Source organism: Stegodyphus dumicola, chromosome 10, assembly GCF_044657685.1.
Source record: "Stegodyphus dumicola isolate Sdum_Otavi_A_Nest chromosome 10, ASM4465768v1".
NCBI classification, from domain to species: domain Eukaryota; kingdom Metazoa; phylum Arthropoda; class Arachnida; order Araneae; family Eresidae; genus Stegodyphus; species Stegodyphus dumicola.
Genome location: NC_140777.1, coordinates 121,570,767 through 121,596,913, shown reverse-complemented (window position 1 = coordinate 121,596,913; position 26,147 = coordinate 121,570,767). Strand labels below are relative to the sequence as shown.

The following is a 26,147-nucleotide window of genomic DNA, read 5'->3' as shown; positions in this document are numbered from 1 at the left end:
ATAGGTAATAATTATCCAACAAATCCCAAGAGTGAGGCTGTTTGAAATATGAATTCCATCATCATCATAAATATTAGTTCGAATTTTAAAAAAGCACCAGAAATATGACTTAAAATACTTTTATTTCATAATTTATTCAGAAACATAGTGTAACGTAGAAAATAAGAAACAAGCATGATTTAATAAGATCTCTGAAATTAAACATCCTGTGGGAAATATTAAAACAGGTTTCTCAATTTAATACCTAAAAGAGGTATTTCCAAATTATTTTGATTTTCCATTTTCATTTTTAAATTTCTTGGAAGAAACTTCGAGATTTTCGGTTAAAAATAAATTACATCTTCGAGAAATTTGAACTGCTGTCAATCGATGATACATAAGCTATTTCCTTTCTCTTTATTATTATAAATATGTACTACTCTGTATAATGTGAGTTAACCTTTTCGCGTGGTCTTGAAAAACAGTGGGGGCTCTTGGCTCAGCGGTTATGCAAAGGGAGAAAAATTATCGAATCGAGTCTTCACGACTAGGTGATTAGTGCTCTTTTGTCGGGCAGGCAGGGAAATTGTCATGATTTCCTTTCAATCCAGTTCCAATGCCCTAGGCGCTAGAATGCGGGATGCACTGAACGAGATAGTATACTGGTAGAGAGCGTATTGCAACCTTCAACCGGTTCCAACATTAGTGTCACGTGACTGCTGCGCGAATTCCGAAAGTCCCGAAATACTTTACATTGCTTTCTATGGGACGAAAGACTGCTGCTCTGCTTGGTCACATAAAATTTAAGTAAAAATGGTTATTCGCTGCAGCGCCTACGGATGTAAAGAAAGTTTCGTGAAAGGAGGACTTGTAACCTTTCATAGGTAAGTTAAAACTGCATGATTTATTATTTTATTTTCAGTACTTTTGTCATTTTACTATCTCTGTTGAATTGGTTGGAAAGTTTCAGCCATATTGTATAAGAAAATTGCCGCCGTATATGACAGCATTTTCAGCATGTATTATTAGCATCAAAATGTATTAAATACTGTGACTATTTTTTCCGTGTATTCCGTTGAAATAGAAAGCTGCGCCAATTGGCGTTAACTTTTTTTCGCCAAGTCGTACGCGTTTTGATTTCATAAACAATTACTGCCTGCGATAAAAAAAGAAAAATGCTATTATTAGCATTAAATTATTGAGAAAAGATTGTGCGATATGTTTACTTTGTTAAAAAAAAAGCTGAAGATCTTGATTCATGCAACATTGAACATAAACAGTTAAACAGCATTATTTTAAAAAACAGATTACTTTTATAAAGCTCAATGTTTATCATTATTTTCTATAAAATCAATTAAAACAAAAAATAACCTGGATTATAATTCTGTCTCATCTACAATGCTGTTAGAAATTTATTGTAATTGAAAAAATGTGATGTGAAAAACTTACCACATTTTAAATAGTATTTAAAAAAAAAAGGAGAGTGAGAGAATTTTTAACTGTAATATCGTTTTGATTCTAATAATAAAAACTGAGTTGAAGTTTGTTACGTTTGATACATATTCAATATAAAATATTTGTTATAGTTAATAAGTATTGATCCCCGCCATGACATACAAATGAGTGTGGAAATCAGTAATTAAGATTGCATTATTTTGTCCCAGTAATATAATCTCAAGAAAAGAGAGTGAGTGCATTATTTTGTTCCAGTAATATAATCTCAAGAAAAGAGGCAATCAATGGCATAAATACATATAATACAATGTGATTTTCTTTTTCTCTTTAGGATGCAATGCATTAAAATTAAACGAGATTTTTTTACCTTCTCAAATATTATAACAGTAGTGCAATTAATTTTTTAACGTTATTCAAAATTAAAGTTTCCATCTCAATTTTTTATTAATTATTTTAGATTTTCTTTCTAAAATTATTTAACCTAAACATCTTAAACAATGGTGCAAATAATTTAAAGCGATTATTAAAAATATATATAAAATATTCAGGAAAAAAGGGGTTAAGTTATATCTAAATAAAATTGTAAAAAATCGAACAACCTAATTCGAGGCCGTTATGTGCTGACTGCTAGCAGACGGAAATAAAAAAGCATTACCTGCCATATCAAAAGCGGGCCAAACTGGCGATGAACAGCCTAAGCTATCACTCGCCAAGAGCATTAGTCACGTGGTATATGTTGGAGACACCCTAGCAGACGAATTCTCTGTGGGTGAGCCGTCTACCTGTTATATGAAGTCGTTGGATGCACTAATCGCTTTCACACTGCAAGTAGATGAATACAGTTTTCCCAACAGGAAAAAAAAAATATTATTTTATCTTCTTCAGATGAAATGTATGCTACAACTATTAAATTTTTTTCTAAAAAGTATTCTATTTTATGATTAAAATAGTTTTTTTAAACTTACACGTAGATTATATACTAAAAAATAAGCGAAGCAATCGGAGTTAAATATATTCACTTGTCATCGTATCGAAAATTCAGTGAGTTAAAATATTCAAACATTTCCTGCAAACAATATATACATTTTCATTTTTAATAGAATTATTATGATGATGTTGAAGAGCAAATTAAATAGAGTTTATTTACTACAAAGAAACTAATAACTTTACTAAAAGGCATTTCCGGATTCCAAAATGAGTGTTATTACTTTCACACCTCTGGTAATATTCATTTCTGAAGAAATAGTAATTGGTCACTGCGTTTGTACTGCACTAAAAATTTATAATGCATGAATCAAGAAATATTTTATTTATTTTTCTTCCATGTGGCGTTGCAAATAGCGATCCCAGAGTTGATCTGCCTTTACATCAGGGCATATAAGATGTTTAGTTTTTTTAACCGCTTCATAGTTTATAGTTCAAGAAAGAAATGCAGATGCAAACCCTGCAGCTTTAGAAAATAAAATCCTTGTTGAATTTTAATGTAATCAGTAACAAAAATTTAGTTTTATCACTTAGCGATATAAGATATTACTTTGTTTCATAGCTGTTCGATAATTTATATTGCTACACCTTTTTTTCTTTGAATGCAGAATTGCATATACAGGAACGCATTGATATTTCAGAAAGTAAACATCTTTGTCGAATAGCGAAATATTTGTTCAGTTTTTTTATGATCTACATTTTCAGAATGCTAAAATCACCTTTGAGTTATCAGACTGTTATGCGAAATTTTCAGATCTCAAGCTATTTATACTTGCTTTCTTTGGGAGTAATGAGCTGGGAATGAAGATTCGTACTGAGTTGACGAATATTAATGAAGATTCGCACTGAGGATTAAATTCAGGGAACTAGAAAGGGGTACACATCTGAATTCCTGTATACATGCTTAGTATTTCAATATCTAAATTTAATTCCCTCCAAAACACAATTCTCATATAAAATTAATTACTTTCTGAACACTACTAGCAACTGAGTGGTTAAGGCCGCTGAATGCTGTTAGTTCGACGTCAGTCGATCGAGCTGGCCGCATGGTCGATTTTCGTTGTTTCCCCCATGTGAAACGTGAATAGGAGACAATTTCCTCTGAAAGATCTCCACGAAGGCATATTTTTCTTTAGGTAGGCAGCCTTCGTGTGTTTTTTCATATTCAATTAACCTACAGGGTGTCTAATTTCTGAAAGAATTGATATAGATATGACATTATAGACGCAAACATATAACAACGGATAAATCAATAAGTTTTGAAACTTTTTTGAATTAGAAAATGTTCCATAATAATTGCTTAAGTAAAAATTTGTATTTCATTCGTCGCACAATTAAAATTCATTTTGTCATCAAAATTATTCATAAAAGGAAACGCTCATAAGTTTAGCTTTCTTATTTCGAATATAATTTTATTTTTATTTGTAAGATTAAAGAAAGTGTTATCTAACTAAGCGAAAGGGGCTATCGTGGAGCGCCTTCAAAGGAAATTGTCTGATATACCCTAATTATATGTGAGAGAACAAGAAAAGTTCATGCAGTCAATCCGTTCATCGGAATTGGAATCCAGGTTAAATTATCAGAGTTAAAGAAATATTATCCGCTCGGCCGCCAGTTTTCATTTGGAACATAGCAAAACAAAATTTCACCCAAGTAAGCAGTGATCGTTGAATGTATGTCATTTAGAAATAACATTAAAATTAATTTTCATCACCTGAAACATTTATATTTATTTACACTGCCTTAACATGCACATTAAAAAGTGGAATAAAATGGTAAAAACACTTATGAAAAGAATGAAACAAAGAAAATTTCAAATTCGAATTGAAACCAAATTAAAAAGAATTTAATCAGAAATAACTAAAAAAAATTATGCATTTTTAACTACTTTCAAGCTTTTAAAATAATTTCCGAAGAATTTTAGCAGTCGAACTTCCGAAAATAAAATTTCTTTGATATTTGACCTACAAGCCGTATTTGCACAGGAAAAACCTGAAAACGCAAACGCGAGTGAATCGAAGTAACAAATTATTATTTCTATTTTCTCCTCTCAACAAAATATTTCTTCGAAGATACCAAATTTGTCCACAACACATGTGAATTCAAAACACGGACAATTTTCCCCAATCCATTATCGGAATCCACAAAAAAACGCACTCTACGGGGTGTCATAAAATAGTCATCAAGCCTCAAGCGCTAGAATTCCTACCCCTGCCACCAACGACAAACTGTTCCGAGCCCTCAGTGGTTGTCATGGAGGTAGGAAGTAAGATGGAATAGCCCTAAACAGGTTTCTCTCCTAACCTGCTCTAAAGCATGGAGGTAGGAAAGGGAGGAGGGGCCATTCCGCGCTAGAAGTGAAGCACTGCTTTGAAGCTTGGGTCACCAGACGGGGTGTTCTTTGTTTACATTCTCAAGCTCGCTTGACAAGATTCTGATAGTATTTCGACACTCGACAGTTCCATAGAAATCGAAAAAGGGACACTCTCGCATGAAAGAAACATTCATAGTGTGATGGATAATAGCAATTTGTATAGTTTAATGACATTTACGCAAAAATTACATCTTGGTTATTTTTCGATAACTAACAACAGCAATTTTGATTATGAATTTGTTTTATAAAATTCTAAGCTGTTGCACTACAAAAATATAGATTTTAAGAAAATTGCTAAAAGAGATCTGCCAAAATTTATTTTCTAGAAGATTTGAAAAGTTTGAAACTTGATGGCTAAATGTAAATATAAAATTATGTATGTTAAAATATTTGTAATTAGGCACATAGGTCAGATTAAGTTTTTATTAAATAGAGTAACGCATGCAAGGGCTATCTGCCTAAAGAGAGAGATGCCATCGTGGAGGAATTTTGAAGAAAAACTGACCTTTGAGTGGGTATTAAAAATAATACTTATAATTTTCATTCAAATTATATTCATATATATTTTTTATGTAAAACTTTCGGGTGTATGCTAAATTAGTGTAAATTACTTGACACGAAAAATATAGTGAATGCACAGAAATTAAAGCTTTGCACATGCCGGAAATGAAAAATAGGAAATATGTATGGAAATATGCATGTGCTTGCAAAAAGCATGTATCTGCCTTTGACAAAATATTTAAATATTCATTAAATTATTTATAAATGTATTTGAAATGAAGAATTTATTCACTTATAAACAACTGTGAAAGTACTGTGAAGAAATCTAATGATTAAATGTATCTAATTTATAATGATTATAAATATTATCTAAATATATAATAACCTGAATATTGAATTGTAAACATAAATTGAAATCCTGCTGACAAATACGTTATAAAACTATTTCAGCAAGAATTGTTCGTATTGGAAAGCAATCTGTTAAAAGGTATTGTAAAGCAAATGCTATGAGATGCGCACTTAAGAACGTAATAAAGAGTTTTGGAATATGTATTGTTGAAATGAAGGGTAAAAAAAAAAAAAAAAAAAAAAAAAATCTGATAAGTATAATTAAAAGAATTTTTCCCTTTACATTTTATAATAACTCAGTTACAAGTTTTAAATAATACATTAAAAAAATCCTTATTTTATTCCCTTTCAGAAATGTTCAGAGAAAGTTAAGTACTATTTAAAGTATTTCGCTAATTTCTAATAATTCTCTAATCTAAAATGAACAGAATAGAGCATTAATTATAAATTGACTTACATTTTTCGATTTAAAAGAAGCCAAAAAACCATGTCATATTTAAGAAAGTATTTTAGGAAGAAGCTCTATAAATGCATAATTTTAATATTAATAATACAATAAACTTTGATCTTAATTTTTGTACCTTAACCGAATAAAATCGAATTACCTTAATTTTTTTTTTCTAATGTAATTAACGAAAACTTGTGAAAATATTTCATTCAATTTAAACCATTCTGAGAAAACTGTCCTGTGAAAAGTATAGCATTTAATTCCGTTCAGAATGAAATGTTGTTTAAAAATATGTTGTTTTCACATACTTAGGACTCTGAAGTGTTGTAGAAAAAGAAAATATATACATTTATATGTATATTTACGACGTAATTACAAAATATTTACATCCGAACGCGTCAAATCCCATAGAACTCAATGGTAAATGACCCAATGTTTTGGTCACCACGTAGGGATCGCCGGTGCTTCAGAGCAGGGTACGGAGAAACTTGTTTAGGGCGACTCCATCTTACTTCCTACCTCCATGCTATGAAGCACCGGCGATCCCTACGTGGTGACCAAAACATTGGGTCATTTACCATTAAGTTCAATGGGTTTTGACGCGATAGGATGTAAATATTTTGTAATTACGTCGTAAATATACATATAAATGTGTATATTTTCTTTTTCTACAACACTTCAGAGTCCTAAGTATACGAAAACAACATATTTTTAAACAACATTTCATTCTGAATGGAATTAAATGCTATACTTTTCGCAGGACAGTTTTCTCAGAATGGTTTAATTTGAATGAAATATTTTCACACGTTTTCGTTAATTACATTAGAAAAAAAAATTAAGGTAATTCGATTTTATTCGGTTAAGGTACAAAAATTAAGTTTATTGTATTATTAATATTAAAATTATGCATTATTTCTTTTCTATTTATCGAGCTTCTTCCTAAAATACTTTCTTAAATATGACATGATTTTTTGGCTTCTGAGGCATCTTTTAAATCGAAAAATATAAGTCAATTTATAATTAATGCTCTATTCTGTTCATTTTAAATTAGAGAATTATTAGAAATTAGCGAAATACTTTAAATAGTACTTAACTTTCTTTGAACATTTCTGAAAGGGAATAAAATAAGGATTTTCTAAAATAAGTATTATTCAAAATTTGTAACTGAGTTATAAAATGTAAGGGGAATAATTCTTTTAATTGTACTTACCAGATTTTTTTTACCATTAATTTCAACAATACATATTCCAAAACTCTTTATTACTTTCTTAAGTGCGCATCTCATAGCATTTGCTTTACAATGCCTTTTAACAGATTGCTTTCCAGTACGAACAATTCTTGCTTAAATAGTTTTATAACGTATTTGTGAACAGGATTTCAATTTATGTTTACAATTCAATATTAAGGTTATTATATATTTAGATAACATTTATAATCATTATAAATTAGATACATTTAATAATTAGATTTCTTCACAGTTGTTCATAAATGAATAAATTCTTCATTTCAAATACATTTATAAATAATTTAATGAATATTTATGTATTTTTTTAAAGGCAGATACATGCTTTTTGCAAGCACATGCATAAATACCCCTTCATATTTCATATTTTTCATTTCCGGCATGTGAAAATCTTTAATTTCTGTGCATTCACTATATTTTATTTTTAATTAACCCAAATAAGTAAAACGTGTAAGCCCAAAGGGATTATTTTTCAGATATATAAAATTAAAATGATGAGTTTAAAATGAGCAACAGTAAAGCCTCTCCTCTAAAAAATTTTAAAAGGTACATGTTACAATAATATATGGATGTGAAAAAAAATTATTTTATTTAAAACATTTTGGCGTTTGGAACATAAAATAAAAGTAGCGAATACTCTATCAAGGGTATCGAAAGATGTATACAATTTTAAAGGTACCGTAAGGTATTTTTCATTCCTTAAGCATAACATTTTTGTTAAAATTTATATTTTTGTAGTTTAACAGCTTAGAATTTTATAAAACAAATTCATAATCAAAATCGCTGTTGTTAGTTATCGAAAAATAACCAAGATGTGATTTTTGCGTAAATGTCACTAAACTATACAAATTGCTATTATCTATCACACTATGAATGTTTCTTTCATGTGAAAGCGTCCCTTTTTCGATTTGTATGGATCTGTCGTGTGTCGAAATACTATCAGAATACTGTCAAGCGAGCTTCTGAATGTAAACAAAGAACTCTCCATCTGGTGGCCGAAGCTTCGAAGCAGTACTTCACTTCTAGTGCCGGTTGGCCACTCCTTCCTCCATGGTTGTTGTATACTTACTTCGGGACACATATGTCCCAGCCTCCGGGAAAAGGCTAATTGTTTCCAAAAATTTTTACTTCTTAATATTCTATAAGTATTATTTTATATTACGAATATTTTTTAACAGATTATAATTAGTGGATAGCAAAATCTTAAACTGTTGTTGCGTCGAATCTACCTGAATATTATTTCATTCAGTCGTTCTCGCCTTTAAATTAAATCTGACTCCATTCTGTAACACTTAAAAAGAAATATTTTAAATAAACAATTGCATTTTTCTTGCTTAAGAAAGCAAAAACTTTATTTGCTTACACGCTTAAGGAAATCAGAACATTATTTTAATCTTTCTTACTGTTGCCAAACTACAAAAACAAAACTCTGTTTAACAAGGAACACAACGGCTATTGAATATTGTTAACAAATATAAATGATAACAACTGTGCTTTTTGATACATTTAATTAGAATTATTCATTTATGAACAACTGTGAAGAATTTATTCATTTATGAACAACTGTGAAGAAATCTAATTATTAAATGTAAATATAAATCACAACAACTGTGCTTTTTGAGTACCCTATATTCGGCATCCAGAATGAAATTTTGTGATAGCACATAGATTACTTCTGAAAATATCTTAATTTTTAGTTTTGCTCAAATCCTAATGTGCTTATTTAATATTTTCTGTTTATATTCTTTTATGCTCAAAACGAGATGTGTGTATCTACCTATATATTACAAATGCAATATCTATGATAGAAATAAATGAGCTTTTAAAAGTAAAACAGTTTTGAAAGATTTACTTACATGAGTTAGTAACAGTAAATGGCACATGGATAAATTTTACCTGCAACACTTATATATAGCATTACTCATTGCTCATTTGTGTAGGGTTTTTTTCCTCATTTTTTTCATTTTTCATATATTTATTTATTTTGAATGTTAAACCATTCTTTGAAATATTGGATTGATATCTAAAGTTTACGGATTGCAGGATTTTTTTTAAATATCAACATTTTACAGTGCAATTCTAATCTACGTAGTTAAATAAAGTATTTAAAATGTCTGCGTACTAATAGTCTTAAAATTTTTCTATTTAGAGTGCTATTTTAGTAGATTATAATTAAAATTGTATTTTCTCGTGCAATGCAGCACGAGACAAATTTGAAGAGCTATGCCAGAAAAGTAAAAATACAGGAGCACGCGCATTTAAAATTGAGTAAATGGTATCTTGGTAATTTGTATTCAAATTCAATAAATGTAGTTGACCACTGTGTTAGCTGTAACCGTAATTCCATCTTCTTATTGATTCCGGAAATCTTGAGAAGCAGATATTACTAGTAATTTTCCGCTACAGGTTGAAAACTATAAAAGGCCAGAAAAAGAGCATCTCGGTTCAGTTGTTTAGCTAGTTGCTTAATTACTGTTGTTGCGAGTTGTAGTTCCGCGTGAACTGAGATAAATTGGGGAATCCTGTATTTTCTCATTAGATACGTATTGCATTTCGTTGTATTGTAATGTTTTTAGCAGTCTGAAGAAATAACTACTGATTATACTACATAATATTTTGAACACTTGTACGAATAGCTCCGAGGAAAATTCCAGAGTTTTGATATATTTCTTTTGATAAGAATAAATTTTATTAACCTATTATTTGTTTTGTGCATTCAGTCTATTGCGAAGCCGTACGCGCGCAACAATATTATTGTCATATTTTTCACATTGTTCTTTCAGCGGAAAAAAGATTATTTTAAAGTATTTTCTGTTTATATTACTGCTTCTTCTTCTTCGTGAGCACGGGTTCATAATGGACTGAATGCACATAGATAATTGTTTTCTACTAGTAGAATTTTGAACACTTTGCAAAGATAAGTTGTTTTTTAAATATTTAAATCCAAAAGATATTTCTAAAAGCATGCATTATTGTCTTGGATCACTGATGTTGTCTTTCATTACTTTCTTTACTGTATGATAAACTAGTAATTTAAGGTAAATTACTACTTTATTTACCTTAAATTACTAGTTTATCTGTAAGGGAAAAATTGTAATTGGAAAATTTCACATAACTTTGAAGTATTTTAGTCCCTATGTTCTAAGAAAATTTAACAAGTTCAAAAAGTGTTTACCATTAAAAAATTAGAACAACTGTGAAATATTTTTAAAGTTTTAAAACTCAATCATAGAATTAAATGAATACTTCAAGCTGATCTTTGAATTTAGATTCCAGTTTAATAGCTGAAACAATATGAGATAGGCAGTCATGACAAACTTATTAATTCAATAATTAATCCTTAGAAATTCAAAATACGAGACATAAAATCAAATATTTCAAATGAACTCTTTGAACCAGCAATGCTAAATGGTAAAGGGAGGTGAAAATTCCTTTGATATTATTCCATGATAAATAAATGATGAGTGCAAGATTTTTACACTCATTGCCTAAAACAAAACTTAATTATTCAAGCTACAGTTATTCATAATTGGCTCACAAGGCTTGCAACAAATATTTGCCTAAGTAAAGTAATAACGATGGACTGATTCCTTGCATGGTAAACTGAGCACGTACCCGGGCTTCCAAATCCTCTTATAGTAATTAAAAATATGTAAAATTTTATATATTGTTTCGTTTTCTAGAATATTGATTACATTGAAAAACCAGCACATGACCTCCCGTAAATTCTGTGCTTTAAATAGTAACCATATGTAACTAAAGTATTTCTTCACGGTTGATCATTTGGTAAACAAAATCTAATTTGTTGTTCCTATAAATAGAAATGTCTATATTACGAAGTTTCAGGTTGTATTTCATTACGTATAACGAGCCAAAAGTGAAAACTGTTTTTTTTTTTTTTTTTTTTTTTTTTTTTTTTTTTTTTTTTTTTAATCTATACCAAAATAATCAAATGTTGGCTCCTTTAATTTTTTAATAAAAATTGCTTGGCAGTTGAATAATATATAATTTAACTGGTTTTAGTTTAAAGAAAATTAAGTTTTTATAATATTGCTTCGTGCGCACGGGTTCATAATGGACTGAATGCATATAGAATCGAAAATAGCTTGATAAAATTTAATTTCCCAAAAGAAACGCTGATACTCTTCTCTTATCGGGACCGGATTCAGAAATGTATATATGTATGCACATACACGCACATACATCCATATATACAGGCATACGTACTCACGCATACATATGCATACATGAACACATACATCCATATATACAGGCATATAAAAGTACATTTCTGAATCCGTTCCTGATAACAGAAAAGTACTGAAACTCTTTACAGTCCTGGAAGGAAAGTAAAAAGTTCACAAATGAACTTATACACTCTTCTCAGCATGACACGGTACTATAAGTACTTACATCTTAAACAGGAAACGATATCCAAAAGCTTCAAATACATAAGCTCACTTGGTGGTCCCTCAATACTCTGAACTGAGAAATGTTCTTTCTAGTCTTTATTATTGTTTTTTCCCGTCCGCCGAGAAATTTCCAGTATCTTCGATTTCTCAAAATTACTGGGAAGCATTATACAGTTACAGCTATATAGTGATGGAACCATTTGCAGTTATACAAGGATCGGACCAAAATGTCGCCAAATGATTTCCCAGTTTGGATTTAGGATGTATGTGTGGTTTTTCATTTTCCAGTTTGGATTTAGGATGTATGTATTTATATATGGATGTATGTGTTCATATATGCCCCTAGGCAATTTTTGTATTTTATAATTGTTGTCTGGGTTAGCAGTTGTCTTGAGTTCAATTTAGTCATTTTATGTTAATAAATAGATGGTTTCTATTCTGAATGAAGGTCGAGATGACCCGTTGGCGGTGCCGACACATCTCCAGCGGAGGATGAGTTTTTGGATAAGTAGTCCTTATTCTGTTGTAGTGTTTATCCAGTTATCTTTCAGTTTGTTACTTTTAAATTGCCGGTTGTGCCAATTTTGGCGGTACGGCTTATTTTCTTAGATTAGATTAGATTAGATTCCCAGTTTGGCGATTTTTGCCATTTTTACCAAATTTGGAGACAAAAATTAGTCGCCGAAATCATTTTGAAGAGATAACCATTTACCTCAATGTTAAACGGACTTATCCTTTAGATTCCGACGAAACATTCTTGAGCCTCATTCCAGCATTCTTCAGGCCTTTCACATTACATTATGCAAGTCATACTATAATATGCATATAATTTCAGTTATTTATATAAATACGGAATGTATAACATGTTATTTAAATACACTAATGTCCATAAATTAAGGATAATGCAAAATCAGGCAGAGGGAGAGTTAGAAGTAAAACAAATTTGACTTAATTTTAAAGCTTATTTATTAAACAAAAGGTAAAGAGCAAAAAAAGATGCTATATGTTTGATATTATTAAAAAAATTAGCGAATTTTTCTCCCTGGAGCGAATTACAAAAAAAAAAAAAAAAAAAAAAAAAAAAAAAAAAACTATTTACAAAAACCAATATTACATGGTTGGTATGATTGTTAATACATTGTATGTCTCCCAGACGATGCCATACAGTCCGTACAACGCCTAGGCATGCTGAGTATCAAATTATCGATCTGACCTTGGAGGATATTACCCCACTCAAAAAGCAATGCTCTCCGAAGTTCTGGTAGACATGTAGGAGGAAGTTGACAGGCTGCAACTCATCGGCCAAGCATGTCCCACACGTCCTCTACTGGATTCAAGTCCGGTGAGAATGCTGGCCAGTCCATACGGTTGATATCCTCCGATTGAAGGCATTCGCTTACGATGTTTGCACGGTGAGGACGGGCGTTGTCACCTATAAACACAAATTGTTCGCCCATGGCGCACCGAAACAAACGTACATGTTGTTTCAGAATGACATCTCGATAGATTTGGCTTGTCATGGTTCCAATTTGAACATGCAGGTCAGTTCTGGAACCCAGAATAATTCCACCCCAAACGAGCACTCCTGCACCACCGTAACGGTGTTGTTCAATGATGTTTTCTTGGTGGTAACGGGTACCTGGAGCTCTCCATATGAAAGTCCGGCGAGAATCAGACTGCAAGCTAAACCTGGATTCGTCGGAAAACATCACACAAGCCCACTGTTGCGGTGTCCACAATGCATGCTCTCTACTCCAGGCTAACCGCAGGCGACAGTGAGTTGCAGTAAGTGGAACGCATCTGACAGGTCTACGAGCATATAGACCAATCTGCCCTAAGCGTCTGTACACGGTCTGCCTTGAAATTGTCGTACCAGTGGCTGAAGAGAGCTGACGAGAAAGGTCTGAGGCTGTGCTCCGCCTGTTTCTTTTGGCAGTAACTGCCAAATGCCGTCATGATTCGGCGTTGTAACTCTGGGGCGACCTGTGCTGTAACGTCTACTCACATTACCATCATCTTGGAATCGTTGTCAAAGCCTGGAGATGACACTCTGGGCAATTCCAAGTTTGTCTGATACTTCCAGTTGGGTACGCCCACATTCCAGACGGCTGATAATTCTACCACGTAAAAAATCATCCAAATGCGTCCTTTGTGTCATAACTATTCGGTTATTGCACTGAAATGCTTCTAAAGCGCCTGCTGTACATAAATACAGTTAAAGCAGTGAATGTAGTATTGTTTAATTGATATGTTTTATTTAAATTGCAGAATCAGTTATGTTTTAATTGCATAGATGTTTCAGTATGGCATAAAAATATTTTCTTAAAGAAATAAATTTTCATATAATTTTAAACTCAGATTTATTCCTAATTGGGGAAAAACCTAGCGTAGAATTTATTTCAAGAGGTGCAATATTGTGTAAAACGAGAATTGTGTCTTTCGTTAAAATGTGAAATGAGAAGGAATGTTTATTACCTTTTGAAAACAAGCTTTGAGGTTGCTTAGCAACATTTGATTCTGGGGAAAAACACTAAGAATAAATTATTTGATGCTGCATTTGGAACAACTTGAATAAATGACAAGAAATTTCCAAGCACAACGGGGACACTAGCAGCTTCTTGAGGTACTATTTGTTGGCTTTTCTCAGTTTTATTGAAATGAAAAATCTGTTATTTATCTGTGGCTCAATGCCAATTTTTTATACGTACAAGATGTTCTACATAAAATTTTAATTACATAATGCATATTATATATAATACATGTTGTATATTATTTAATTGTGTGTTTTTCTAAATGCAATGTATTTGGTTTTACGAAAATTAAAAATTTCTTTGCGGTAGTTTTAGTACAGTAAAAATAAATGTTGATAGTTTATATTTTGTTTATTTAGATTTAAGTTTCCTAATTGAAAAAAATGTTTTTGTTTTAATTGAAATAGAAATCGATTCTAAAAAAATTACTATTGCTTAATTTGCTTGAAAAATGTGAACTTTATATTTTGCTTTATATATATATATATATATATATATAGTAAAATAGGATTTATAGCATGTAATAGATAACTGCAAAATTTTTTCTGAAATAAATGACGAAAAACTAAAATGCTTGCCTCATCAGCTTTGGAGTAAATATATATTGGGCCTGCCGGGAAAGATAACCTAGTTATCCTGATATTTCGAACACCTGGATGAGCTACAGTTTAGTATATTCAAAATAGAAATTAAAACCTGGTTCTCGTACCGATGAGCCCAGTCTCAAATCTCGGAGAAGGCATATAAGCGTATAGTGTCTTTGCCGCATGAGGGTGCTTAAAATACTGACGAGATAAAATTCCTCTTCAATGGTTTGTTGTAGGGGAAAAGGGAAAGGAGATCCTCGAAATTATTCCACCCCCAGGGTGTTCTCCATCAAAACTGGGGTGTAGCTGCATAGCTAGTGATGGGACTGTACTTGAAGAACCAGGGGTAAATTTGTGGGGTCCCGCCTACTTCTTGCTATATCTGTGCCTCGTTGCAATTAGAACTACGCTAAGGATCTTGAGATTGCTAGAGGGATATGCTACAGCTCATGGCAGTAAATGAGGAATAAGAAGGGCGATTGCCAATTAAACTTAGAAGGTTGCTTTTACATTTTATATGTGACACACATAAAACACACACACACACACACACACACACACACATATATATATGGCTGACAGTAAATTTCAACATGGCTTTGAAAATATATTTTTTAAATGCAAAATTTAAAATGCAAAGAAATTTTATTTATTAAATAAAATTTCATAGTAGTATTCATATTTTACAACAATGCGACCCGCCAAAAACAATTTCGCGACCTCAATCAGAGCATCGACCCTTAGTTATATGCCATCAACTCAGAATTTTTAGGATTGTTATCCACCTTGCGATCCCACTTTAAATTTTCGCTACATCAAATGGGGTCGTATCCATAGTTTGAATATCTCTGGTATATGGGGTTATCATAGCTAACGACATGTAAGACTAGGAGAAATTGTTTCGAGAAACGAGCTTCTCCTTCTCCTACCATTGGAGGGTTGCTAGCCGAAACACGTCTCATCGGAATCGATGTCCTGGATGTCGCGGAATATTTTAAAATCAAATAAAAAATTTTTTCGTTTAAAGCTGTGTCCCTCGCTGTAAAATGCGCTGTTGAACGTAGGCAGTAGATGTAGTAATACTGATATTAGACTATGACAGTACGCATGACGGGATGTCATATTTCTGTGTATCCTTCCTTACTTGAAAGTGTGACTGGAAAGAGACACGGAACTCAGCCGATCAAATTCAAATGGTTGTCATTTATCGTCTTCTTAATCGTCGGTTGTCAGTATCGTAAAGCTTTTCAAAGTGAGAAACGTGAAAAATTGACTGTGCTGTAGCCAGGTTGCAAACTACAGATCTACGAAGTGTTAGACTAACAGGCTAACCACTTGCACCTCGAAAGAATGGAGAAATGCAGTAATTCCTTATACAATGACTTAAAAACAGCCAATAAAATAGCGGAAAACGATAAGATGAAGGCGAAATTAAGATGGCCGTTGTGGGACATTACAAATGTCAGCATGTTTCTTGAAACATGTTGACCGTGCTACTAGATTATACACAGTAATAAACTCACTTCGCAGTTAATGACGTCGTAGGTTTGCGCAGTGTTTGTCATATTGCCTGGGGAAAAATATCAGTATGATTCAAAATATATGTATATGTAACAGACTGCAGATAGAAGAATGAAATTTGTAGACAAACGCAGCCATAGGTACAACATGATTGTATTACTTGATAAAGCAAGTCTTGAGACTCATAATCTAATTCACACATCATCATTATAGGCATAATATGCAACCCACTTTTTTGGAAGCTTAGCACATCTTAACGTATAACAATGGATGTCAGAAATTAGCCGCCCAAATTAGTTGGAAGCAAGCAACGAGTAAAACTGTCGAATCAAGAAGCATGGGCGAAAGTCGAAAAGGTTTAAATTCCAATTGAAATCTTTAATCTGATTGGCTAAAAGGTATCTGCAGTGCATCGTTATGTAAGATCGTGTGATGCGGATTAATTTGAAATGACGCACTTAAACGATATATTATAAATACTAGTTAATAGTTTTAGGGCAGAAAGAGGAAATATCAAAATTAAAATGAGGAATAAGAAGGGCTATTGCCAATTAAACTTAGAAGGTTGCTTTTACATTTTCTATGTGACACACATAAGACACAAACACACATATATACAGGGGTTGGACAAAAATATGGAAACACCTTTAAAAAACATGTTTCTTTGCTTAATATGGTGTAGGAAACCCGTTGCCATCCAAAACAGCTTGCAGTCTTCTCGGAATGGATAAATACAGTTCCTGTATGTTTTCCAAGGGAATATTACACCATTCTTCCTGCAAAACGGTGGCAAGTGCAGATAACGATGTTGGCGGTGGATAACGAGAACGCACTTTCTGTTCCAATGTAGACCACAAAGATTCGATAATATTCAGGTCTGGTGACTGTGGTGGCCAGGGGAGATGGGACAACTCATCCTCGTGCTCAGAAAAACAGTCCTGGACAATGTGAGCTGTGTGAACAGGGGCTTTGTCGTCTTGGAAGACACCATCACCATCGGGGAACAAAGTTTGTACCATGGGATGAACTTGATCGGCCAAAATGTTCACATAAGTCTTGGCAGTCATGTGCCCTGTCACAATTATCATGGGGCTAGCAGAGAACCACGATATGGCTGCTCAAACCATAACAGAACCTCCGCCATGTTTCAATCTTGGCAACAAGCAGTCTGTATTATAGGCTTGAGATGGCGTTCTCCAGACGTAAACTCGGCCAGAAGTGAGACACAAAGTGAAAGAAGACTCGTCAGACCATATTACTCGCTTCCACTGCTCTATAGTCCAGGCTTTATGACTTAAGCACCACCTTTTCCTGTTATGGGCATTAGCATCACTGATGAGTGGCTTCTCAATTGCAGCACGGCCAGTAATTCCCTGTTTATGAAGCTCCCTTCTAATTGTTTTGGTACTCACAGGGTTCGGTAACACAACATTCATTTCAGCAGTAACTTTTGCATCTGTGGTCTTCTTATTTTTCGTCACAATTGCCCTTAATGATCGTCTGTCACAAACACTCAGGACACATTTTCGTCCGTGCTGTGATTTAGCAGATGATGTTTTTCCGCTTTTCAAATATGCGGAATAAATCTTCGATACAGTACCTCTTGCAACACTAAACACCTCGGCTACCTTGCTTACGGAAGCACCTACCATACGTGCTCCAACAATTTGCCCACGTTCGAAGTCTGTTAACTCTGACATAATGCAATGACAACCTCACATAACAGTACTCCGACAACAACTGAATTGTTTAGCACAATTACGAAGTTGTATAGGTGGCGTCAGTAGTCAAAAATGCCAGCGCCACCTACATATTTCATTAAAATCAATCTTTCTTTTCAAACATGCATTTCACAAGGTGTTTCCATATTTGTCCATCAACTGTATATATACATATATGTTACATGTATATATGGCTGACAGTAAATTTCAGCATGGCTTTGAAAATATATTTTTAAAATGCAAAATTTAAAATGCAAAGAAATTTTATTTATTTTAATCAAAACTCATTTTAAAGAGTATACTGTATATAATGTAAATAGTCAAGTGTCTTGCACTTGACTATTTATGACATGCTAACTGCAATGTAACACAATCACTCATCTGCTCTTGTTGCACTGTAAATACTTTTATTAATTTAAATAAAGTTGCTGCTTCTACACAGGGGAAGGCGTGGGACATATGCCTGTTGACCACTGTTAAACACCAGGCGTCCCCGTCTTCCGTCACCTATCACCTGTATATGTGCTAAAGTAACTATATGTCCTTGCATTCTAAAGAGTATACTGTAATGTGTACAACCATTGTAACTTTGTAAAATTTTATTTCAAATAAATGCCGCTGATAGCGGATGGTTAGATAGTTTCCATCAATAGAGCACAAAAGCTGAAAGTCGTTATGATGGTGTAGCTGCTCTGTTGATGGTCTCCTGTCTCCTGCATATGTGCTTTATTTAAAACTCTCAAAAGGCCCTTTTTTACGTTATTCATGGATACAATTTTCGGACTATTTAGTGTGTTTTTCGTGCATTAACTATCATACATTTACAAATTTACAACTTAAATTCATGGGATCTGAAAACATTTTTACAACGTGTAACATTTTTGAAACATTTTTATTTTTCTATGACCGGAAGTGGATAATATAACTGAAATGAAAACTGTGACATAAATAGCATTATTCATTATAAAATTAAATTAAAATCTACATTGAAAGTGCTATGGGAAAAATGACCTTGAACTAGATTGACATTCGATCTCATTGCTTTCAGTTTTATTTTAAGAACAAAAGTATAGGGTCATAAATTTTAAGCTTTTTTATCTAAATGTCTACTAGATTGGATCCATATCGTAAAATTATTGCTTTCACAGTATCATTATCAATTTGGTTTAGTTATTTGAATACAAGCACACAAGAGCCTGAAAAGGACACTAGAGCCTAAAAACATGATGCCTTAATGGAAGTTTTTTAAGTAAAACTAGCTCCCCCCCACATGATAAAATGGCATAGTCTTCCATGCAGCCAACTATTTTGTCTGGATTTGGTCTTGGGGTCGAGCTACCAGTTTTCAGCCAGTTCTTTAATCGTTACTACTTCTTTAATCATTCAACCTCTAGTAGGGCCGTAACTTTCAAGAACGTAATATATATATATACAAATATAATATTCATTGATGACAGAGATTTTAATTAATTAATAATTTTCACTAATTCAATACTGTTTTAACAACAATTAGATATTTTTGTCTATTTTCTGAGGATGCACAAACGCTCAAAGAATTCACAGATAGTATTTCTGAAAGATTAAAATAAACAGGAGATAACATCAGGTCTATATATCAAGATGCGCTAATCAAAGCAGCTTTTTCTGGCAAAGTGATGACTGGTATCAAGTTAGATCTATCTGATTTCTTTTTATCTGTGTTTAACAAATAAAGGGCCAAAAATAAGATAGCTACTACAAAAATAAAGTTTGTTATTTTACACTGTTCTATATATACTCATGTAATGAAAGATTAGTAGAAAGGAAAATATAGATTAAAAAATTTCAAATAAAATTTGTTACTGAGTTTCAATTGATGCTTTATAATATTAATGAAGATGTATGAACATATCACATACTAAAAATTTTGAGGTCTTTTAAACCCGATATCTTAAAATCTAATTGTTTAATAAAAGGCTACTTTTCTTCCATTAGGATATGGTAATTTTTCATATTCCTTATTTAGGATAAGGGCTATCAAAATAAAGTCTAGGAAGCCTCGCGCCCCTTTTTAGCCAAAAGTGCCTATTATTCTCGAAACACGATTTTGAAATGGCCCATTTTTCATTCGAATCTTCGGAGTCCAGTCGGAAGAACGTAAGATATTATTTTTTTTAATATTTAATCCGTCTGTTATTGATTAACAAACTAAACTACACTCATGTCCATAAATTAAGGATAATGCAAAATCAGGCAAAGGAAGAGTTAGAAGCAAAACAAATTTGACTTATTTGTTTTGTTTATTTATTAAATAAAAGGTAAAGAGCAAAAAAAGATGCTATATGTTTGATATTATTAAAAAAATTAGCGATTTTTTCTCCCTGGAGCAAATTAAAAAAAAAAAAAAAAAAAAAAAAAAAAAAAAAAAACCTATTTACAAAAAACCAATATTACATGGTTGTTATGATTGTTAATACATTGTATGTCTCCCAGACGATGCAATACAGTCCGTACAACGCCTAGGCATGCTGAGTATCAAATTATCGATCTGACCTTGGAGGATATTACCCCACTCAAAAAGCAATGCTCTCCGAAGTTCCGGTAAACATGGAGGAGGAGGTTGACGGGCTGCAACTCGTCGATCAAGCATGTCCCACACGTGCTCTACTGGATTCAAGTCCGGTGAGAATGCTGGCCAGTCCATACGGGTGATATCCTCCGATTGAAGGCATTCGCTTACGATGTTTGCACGGTGAGGACAGGCGTTGTCATCCATAAACACAAATTGTGCGCCCATGGCGCCTCAAAACAAACGTACATGTTGTTCCAGAATGACGTCCTGATAGATTTGGCTTGTCATGGTTCCAATTTGAACATGCAGGTCAGTTCTGGAACCCAGAATAATTCCACCCCAAACGAGCACTCCTGCACCACCGTAACGGTGTTGTTCAATGATGTTTTCTTGGTGGTAACGGGTACCTGGAGCTCTCCATATGAAAGTCCGGCGAGAATCAGACTGCAAGCTAAACCTGGATTCGTCGGAAAACATCACACAAGCCCACTGTTGCGGTGTCCACAATGCATGCTCTCTACTCCAGGCTAACCGCAGGCGACAGTGAGTTGCAGTAAGTGGAACGCATCTGTCAGGTCTACGAGCATATAGACCAATCTGCCCTAAGCGTCTGTACACGGTCTGCCTTGAAATTGTCGTACCAGTGGCTGAAGAGAGCTGACGAGACAGGTCTGAGGCTTTGCTCCGCCTGTTTCTTTTGGCAGTAAATGACAAATACCGGTCCTCATTCGGCGTTGTAACTCTGGGGCGACCTGTGCTGTAACGTCTACTCACATTACCATTATCTTGTAATCGTTGCCAAAGCCTGGAGATGACACTCTGGGCAATTCCAAGTTCGTCTCATACTTCCAGTTGGGTACGCCGACATTCCAAACAACCGATAATTCTACCACGTAAAAAATCATCCAAATGCTTCCTTTGTGTCATAATTATTCCTTTATTGCACTGAAATGCTTATACAGCGCCTGCGAACAAGTTTACTTCTTTGCCTGTATTCCTTATACACTCACGTTTGTGAAAATTGCAACACCAAGAAGGAAACGTCATAATTGAATGCAATTTAATACACAGTTGAGTGGTAGTGGTACAAATAAATGATTAAATGTTCAAAGCAAACAAACAAGAACAAGAGATCAGAATCAGTATTTTGTGTGGCCACCACGCGCCGCAATAAGTGCTGCTACACGACGTGGCATGGAGTCAAACAAAGTTTGAATGTCTGAATGAGGAAGAGCATTCCATATCGTTTGTACGCGTGCCCAAAGTTCGTCTGCAGACGCAACAGGACGAGGATCACGAGCAAGACGCCGACCAATGACATCCCACACATGTTCAATTGGCGACATATCCGGGGACCACGCAGGCCAAGGAAGAAGCTGTACCTGCTGCGCTGCAAAGAAGGATTTAACAATCCGAGCAGTATGAGGGTGGGCATTGTCCTGTTGAAATACAGCGCCTGGCAAGCTTTGAAGGAAGGGAACAGCTTCGGGCTGTAGAACTTCACGGATATACCGGTTGCTGTTCAGATTGCCCACAATTCGTAGCAATTGAGATCGTCTATGATATGCTATGGCGCCCCAGACCATAACTCCGGGTGTTCGTCCACTGTGGCGTTCGATAATGCATTCCGGAAGGTGGCGTTCACCGGCATAGCGTCTGACACGAATGCGGCCATCATGGTACCACAAATTAAAGCGGGATTCGTCAGAAAACACGACATGCTGCCAATCAGCATGCCAGTCTCTATGCTGATTGGCCCATTGTAGCCGCAGGCGGCGATGGTCGTGCGTTAGGGGATCCTGTATAAAGGAGTCCGTGCGCGCAGTCCACACTGCAGCAGACGTCTACGAATTGATGAAGCACACAATGAAACACCTGTAGCTATTGACCACAGTGCTGCCAATTGTCTAGAGGAAGCTGTACGGTCCGTCCGCGCCATGCGGACCAGGTGTCTATCATCGCGAGCTGACGTCACATTTCGTTGTCCACTCCCGGATTTCCGAGTTGTCCGACACTCGTCCGTCCACTGCTTCCAAAAGCGCATCACTGTGCTGCTGTTACGCTGCACACGAGAGGCTACTGCACGATACGACAATCCAGCTTCACGAAGGCCGATGATTCTCCCTCGTTCAAACTCTGTAAGTTGTTCAAATCTCGCTCTCTTTCGTCGACGAGGCATAAGTGCAGATTGAGTTAACGTTTACCACTAGCAGATAACCACCGATAACCATACACGCCTCGCTACAGCCGTCTATTTATTTGGATCCATCAGCCGTTCAGAGGGCGCTGCTCAGCATACGCATGCGCTACGGATTTGCAATTCTAATCATTTGCATATCATGCGCTACTTTGCATTTCCTGAAAATTTCAGCTCACTCGCGTAAGTCCTTCATGGTGTTGCAATTTTCACAAACGTGAGTGTATATCACTCTCTTACACTCTCGTCATTGGCCATCGGTGTCAGCTGGTTACTTCCTAAAATTTGCATATGATTCTTGAAGATGTGTGTAGTGATTTTACAGGTGATATATTTATTTTAGAGTTCGATTTCCGCGTGACTCGGAATTATCCTTAATTTATGGACATGAGTGTATTTTGAAAGGAATACCATGATGAATAACATATTATACTTTGAAAAGAATACCATAATTTAATTTTCTTTTATTTTATATGTATAATTTCAAGAAATCTAAATTCATTTTGATTCGTAGGTAGATCTCCGCGATGCTTAGGTAACAATGAACGCTGCTCGTTCAGTTGCAAAGTTATATTATGGTTTATACATGCAACAAGATGTCATGTTGATTGTTGAAAATTGTTATGAGCTTCAAGTATGCGTTATTTCCATTTGTCCATTAAAAACTGTTGTGGACTTTAAGCAAAGTATCATTTCCGTTTGTCCCCTTTTATCAAAATCCTATTAACTATTTATATAAATGCTCAAATATGGAAATAGAAATTTTTTAAAGTTTGATATAAAAGTTATCACTATCGGAGGGAAAAAAAAAATAACCCACAGATTGGCTGATATCACTATCTAAAATCATGCTTGGGAGACTAATTCGTGCTTATTCACCAAAAACTCATTATTGAATTTTTAGACCAAAATTAACCTCGGTTAGCAGGGCTCGGCGGGAGGTAAAAGTTACAGAAGGCCACTGCATTGGGTCTGGTTTGAGCCTCCGATTCTATAAATTGGATCCTGGTGGCAATATCTTTTTATTTTACCACTACATGAAGTTCGCATAATAAAAAAAGTAAGACCTATCGAGGTGTAGAAATATCTGGAGGTGCTAAATATGCTACAGACAGCTTAATCCTTTTCGTCCGTTGCTTTAAATCTATAATACGTGATTTTACCATGTACGAGTACTTCTTGCTGACCCACAGAGAGTGTTTACACATTTTTAGAATGATTTCAATAACGAATTTTAAAAATATCAATTGTTTTGGAATAAAAATTTCTGGCAGCTTATTTAAAATAAGAAATATCGTTTGCTACTTTTAAATTTATTCTTCTTTCAAAATGCAGCGTATAAGCAAATTAAGGGTCAAAGAATATGTTTTCGCGCTTAACGAAGAAAAATATTCCTATTCCATAATTCAGAATAGTTGGAAAATGCATGGTGTTAAAATTTCTAAGTAAGAAATAAGTAACATTATTAACTGGATAGGGAAAAGTCATTCCTACTACATGGAAAGAAGAATGCAAACGAATACCCGAAAAATGTATGGGCTGTTTTTAATGTTTCAGAAGTCAAACCTTGGTAAGAAGAGAAAATACGACGTTGCAGAAATCAATTGCAAAATCGTTAAATACATATTATGAAGCAACAATAAATAAAATAATAAATCAATATTTACAGCTTAAAAAGGCTAAAAACAAATTTCACGAGCTTTTCCCAATGCATTGTGGCTTAACGCGAAGCAGTTTTAGAACTCTGTAAGAAAACTATTTAGCAAGAGATAAATGGTAATGCTTTGTGCCCCTTGATGAAGCATGAATTTATCTAAATAACTCCAACAAAAGAACGTACATTTATTATCGAAAACTAACTGAAAAGAATATAGGAACCCAGTTCCATCAGTGCAAAGAAAGGAATCACAGGATTCTCTTACACTGGAAAATTAAAAATAAGAATACGTAAAAAAAGTTAAAAATCAGCATACTATCAAGGGAAACTTTTGTGTACGATATTTACAGAAGAAATATCATTTCTAAGACAAAACAACAAGCCATACTTCGAAAAGTACCACTGCATTCCTCGAGGAAATGAAGACTGATACACGTGTTACATATATATATATGTGGGATTTTAAATCCATAGCTTAATATATTTCCTCGCGCGCTGTCTAATTTTTAGCTGTTAAAACTGCACGAGTGAAATTGATAGAACGCTTGCCACTTTGTTTTATGAGAGCAGATGTAAGATGTTGTTTTATAGATATACAATGTTATAGATGTTGCGTTAAATAATGTTATAGATGTCATGTTAATAGATGTAAGATGTTATAGATGTTGTGGTAATAGATATACGATGTTATAGATTTTGTATTAATAGATGAACTACAGTGTCTCACAAAAGTGATGGGACACTTGTGCTTACAAAAGGAAACTGTAATAAAATTAATTAAAAAAACATGTAAAAATTTTTTGTGGGTGTGTTTCATACTTAAATTTAGTAACAATTATTACATAACATATATTTTCTCAAAATATTAAAATATTAATTTAATAAAAATACAATTGTTTAGAACGGAGCAAAAAATGGCTCACATAAGTGATGGGACACTACGTACTATGCAACAAAAATCGTCTGAAGTAAGCAATAAAAGTATCTTTTGGGGTATTTATTTTTACTCAAAAGCAATGGGTAATAATTTGTAAAATCGTCTGCAGTATTTCTCTCCAGTTTGTTTTGGAATTTTTGTGTTTTTTAGCTCTGTGCAGCCATGAATGTTAAACGAAAAGAAACTTTGCCTGAAATTCGAAAATTAGTTATTAATTTGCATATTGAACGTGGAAAATCTATTAGAGAAACTTATGAAACAGTTAACTTCAGTCATTCAACAGTTTTCAATATCATTAAACGATATAAAAAGAATCATATGATTCAGGATAAAAGAAGACCTGGCCAACCATCAAAAGCTATCCAATGGAATAAAGCGAATTATCGTTCGAAATATTAAAAAAAATCCAAGAATGAGTGCTCCTAAAGTTGCTGCTGATTTACAAGCATTATATGGAGTAATTGTTAATTCTGAGACTATTAGAAGAGTAATTCGATGTACTGGATATCACGGTAGAGCAGCCAGGAAAAAATTCTTCGTAAGTGAAAAGAATAGAAAACTCAGACTGGCCTTTCGCAAAATCCAACATAAAAATAAGAATTCTGATTACTGGAATGAAGTTATATTTACTGATGAGAGTAAATTTAATATATTTGGTTCTGATGGTAGAATCATGGTGAGGAGAAAACCCAGAGAAGAAT

The 26,147-nt window shown here is 33.7% G+C and overlaps 1 protein-coding gene across 1 annotated transcript in view; it reads left to right on the top strand.

The window, feature by feature from the left end:
• Window positions 1-26,147, top strand: part of LOC118185749 (uncharacterized) — a 389,910-nt gene that overhangs the window by 251,672 nt on the left and 112,091 nt on the right. The gene's annotated exons all lie outside the window — the stretch shown is intronic.